Consider the following 4331-nt stretch of genomic DNA (forward strand, 5'->3'; position numbering starts at 1 on the left):
TTTATCGCTGGCTGGGCAGCGCGCGCCCCGCGCGCCCAATAGAGGTTTACCGCTGGGCTGGGCAGCGCGCGGCACGGCCGACAGAGCCTTGCTGCTTGGCGCGGGCGCAGGCGCGCCGCGCGCCCAGTGGAGGTTTCGCAGTGCGCTGGGCTCGGCAGTGCGCGGACAGGCGCGCCACAAGCTTACGCTGGGCAGCCCGCAGGCGCACCACACGCCAAAAGGAGGTTTTTCCCTGGGCAGCCCGCAGGCGCGCCACACGCCAAATAGAGGTTTTTCCCTGGGCAGCGGGGGCATCCCACACGCCAAATAGAGGTTTATCCGGGCCACCCCTCCCATGCCCATTAGCAACTCCACCCTTCAATATCTCCGCACCCGGGGCTTTGGAAGCCCGACCGACGCCCCGGCTTGGGTTCCCCGGACCTATAGGAGGCATCCATATCAATCCCGGCCTCCGATGAGCCCGAGCCTCCGGGGCCATACGCCTTCGCGAGGCCATCCAAGCTAACTTGAGCTAGCCTCCGAACACGTCGGGCTCACGGCGACCGCGAGATTTTTCTCTCAAATTCGCACCGTTGATAGATGTTACTAATACATGAAGGGGACCAATGTCGAGAAAGCAAAATGATTCAAAAAAATTTCCCCGCCCCGGCTCGGTCCCGGCCAATGATACGGCCGTTCCCCATGCTCTCCCATAAATACTCTAACAACAATTGCAATCAATATATCTGTCATAAAAAGTCATAAAAAATAATATATGGGGTGCCAAAAAGTTATAAAAATAAGTTGACAGTTTAGCAACTTCACCAACAATCGGCATAAAAAGTTATATGTGGCATAAAAAAAAGCCTCAAAAAAAGTTGATGTTATATGACGTAAGAAGAAAGGCATAAAAAATAGATCATGTTTTTAGAAGGAAAAAGGCATAAAAAAGTTGATGTTTTAGCGGTTAGAACCTGCGACCAAAACATAAAATATACATACTAATACCATTTCAACTACAATAATTTACAACTTAAAATTGGATATATCTCTTTTTATATTGTTTTACATCACACCTAAATAATGTCTAGTTGGTCCAAATGCCTATTCTTTGTGATGTGGAGACTAGGTCATGCAATTTTAAATTTCGAGAAAATAGCTTCAATCGTGAAAAAAATAAGTCGAAAGTTGGCACAAATCGAAAAATGTCAATTTTTGGACAAAATAAAATGATTTTGGGGTCAAAACGGCGACAAGGCTCCTTCGGAACCTTGCTAGGGCATAGAGCTCGAAAAGTTGAGTGGGTTAAAAAAAAAATTCGCCTCAATCGGACTCCCGACCGACACCCCGGCTTGGGTTCCCCGGACCTATAGGAGGCATCCATATCAATCCCGGCCTCCGATGAGCCGGAGCCTCCGGGGCCATACGCCTTCGCGAGGCCATCCAAGCTAACTTGAGCTAGCCTCCGAACACGTCGGGCTCACGGCGACCGCGAGATTTTTCTCTCAAATTCGCACCGTTGATAGATGTTACTAATACATGAAGGGGACCAATGTCGAGAAAGCAAAATGATTCAAAAAAATTTCCCCGCCCCGGCTCGGTCCCGGCCAATGATACGGCCGTTCCCCATGCTCTCCCATCAATACTCTAACAACAATTGCAGTCAACATATCCATAATGATATTTAAGGGCTGCCCGCAAAAAACCGTGGCCATCGGGTCACATTTCCATTTTCTACGGATTTTTTACCCCCTCCAGGGGCATTTTCGTCCAAAAAATCGCCTCTTTTCTGTGAAGCGTCGATTGGCGACAACTCCAATAATTCCATAATGGTATTCTAGTGTCTCCTGCAAAAAATCGTGGCGATCGGGTGAAATTTCCATTTTTTACGGATTTTTTACCCCCTCCAGGGGTATTTTCGTCAAAATTCATATTTAACCACCCTCCGCACCGAATCTCGGGACCAAGGGCCACCCATTCAATTCTTTGATATTTTTTGTGATGGCTCCCAAAATTTCATAGCAAAAGGTGATCGGAATAAAATTTTATGGGGGAGTGATGGCTGGGATATAGCAATGTTCCCTTATGCCACACCCAGGTTTGTTTTATTTTCTATATATGTAGGGGAGTGACTAGTGCTCATAAGTCACTTGGATGTTAGAGTCCTTGTCCCGGCCCTTCATAGGTGCCCCTACGCCTATAGAAGGTGCCATTGGGTGCATTATTGTAATCTTGGTTGTCTCGATGTAATATTTGACATATAAATAAGAATTACCATTTTGCCCCTATGTGCGATGTTGTGCTATGCTTTGCTATGTGTTTCTCGATGATGCTTGAATTGCTATTATATTCGAACCCATATGATTATATATCGGTATTATGCTGTTCTAACGCCCATTATTGGCTTGCAGATAACTAATTGATATCCTTGGCTGGCTTGTTTGAGGGTGTACCAAGCAAGCGCCACACGGCCCGGACTTTAGTGCGTGATACGGGACCGTGACATTTGGTATCAGAGCATTGAATTGCCGATAGAGTGAATGATGAGAATGAAGAAATCCTCCCGTGTTAAAGCTTTAGAGAAGCGGGTGGAAGAACTTGCTGCTTTGATAGAAAAGAATGTGATTGTTGGTGAGCCAACAGTTGTTCCTGAATGGCAAGAGGCCAAAGAGCGCATTGAGGCGCTAGAGGGAAAAGCGGTGGAGATGCAGACCACGCTCTTTGAATTGAATCACTCAATTGAGGCCCTGCGTCTCACCTCGGCCACTACAGGTGGTGAGGCAGGAGACGAGGAGCGAGGTCCTACCCCGGCCACTCAGGGTGGTGAGGCAGGAGATGAAGAAAGGATCAAAAACCTTGAGACTAAGGTGCAAAGCTTGGCGGAGCTGCCAAGAGAAGTGGATATGGCCCACACTGAATTGTGCGACTACATAAAACCCATGGTTATTGAGACCAAGACAAAGGTGGAGGAGTTCGGTGACAAATTGGCAAAATTATCAGAAAGGGTCGACTTGCTCTCAATTGCCACTAGAAATGTAGAAGTCCACCCTCCGAGAAATGGGAAATTGAAAATTCCAGAACCACCACCCTTCAAAGGAGTGCGAGATTCTAGGGCAGTGGATAACTTCCTCTTTGATCTAGACACTTACTTTAAGGCTACAAGCACCACCTCGGACGAAGAAAAATTGAGCCTTGCTCCCATGTTTTTAGCAGAAGATGGCAAGCTATGGTGGCGCACCAAGGTTGAGGAGGTGCAAGCAGGCCAAATCAGTATGAGCACTTGGGAGGAGTTTTGCCAAGTGTTGAAATCAGCATTCTACCCCGAGAGGATAGCATATAATGCTCGGCGTAGGTTGGCAAAAATTCAGCATACAGATTCTGTTCAGGAGTACGTGCGACAATTCACCCAATGCATGCTGGATATCAAAACTATGGGGAGCGACGATCGGTTGTACTTTTTCCTAGAAGGACTACAACCATGGGCTAAGGATAAGCTAAATGCTCAGAAGGTCGACGACTATGAATCAGCTATAAAAGCAGCGGAAGGACTCGATGACTTTGGGCGAAATTTTCCCAAACGCAAATTCGGCCAACCAGGTGCTGGTGACAATCGCCCTAACAAGTGGGTGAGACCAATGGGTGGGGGAGCAAGCTCGACCAATTCAGAAGTGAATGTAGAAAGGAGGCCTTGGAACTCCAGTTATAGAAATGCCCCAAGTCAGGCAATAACCGGAAATGCTGAGCCACGAAGGAACTTTACTTTTCGAGACGAGCGTAGAGCACCAGGTGGAAATAACATGGCAGGGGGAGTGGCTAGAACCATCAGATGCTTCTTTTGTAAAGGGCCACATAGGATGTCAGAATGTACAGTAAAGGACAAGGCCATGAATGCCCTCCAGTTACAGGAAGAAAAGGACCATGATAGGCAGGCTTCAGACTCAGGCAGTGTCGATCCTGCAGTGGTCGGAGCATTAAGATTCTTGGGGGCCTTGGAACGTCAGGCTGGGGAAAAGACAGAACCACCTAAAAAGGGATTGATGTATATTGACTTCACTCTGAATGGAAAGTCAGCAAAGGCGATGGTAGATACGGGAGCTACGGATAACTTTTTGAATTGTCCAATGGTATCAAAATTCAAACTTCAAGTGAAGAAGGATTCGGGGAAGCTGAAGGCAGTGAACTCAGAGGCAGTCAAGACAGTAGGAGTAGCTATTGATGTCCCATGTCGAGTGGGGTCTTGGGAAGGAAAAGTAAACTTCACAGTGGCTCCAATGGATGATTTTGACATCGTTTTGGGATTGGATTTTTTGAATGTGGCGAAGGGTATGCCGATTCCTGCTGCGAATTGCCTT

The sequence above is a fragment of the Jatropha curcas genome, unplaced genomic scaffold, assembly GCF_041381405.1.
Source record: "Jatropha curcas cultivar XTBG-Jc1 unplaced genomic scaffold, XTBG_Jcur_1.0 HiC_scaffold_582_pilon, whole genome shotgun sequence".
Taxonomy (NCBI): Eukaryota; Viridiplantae; Streptophyta; class Magnoliopsida; order Malpighiales; family Euphorbiaceae; genus Jatropha; species Jatropha curcas.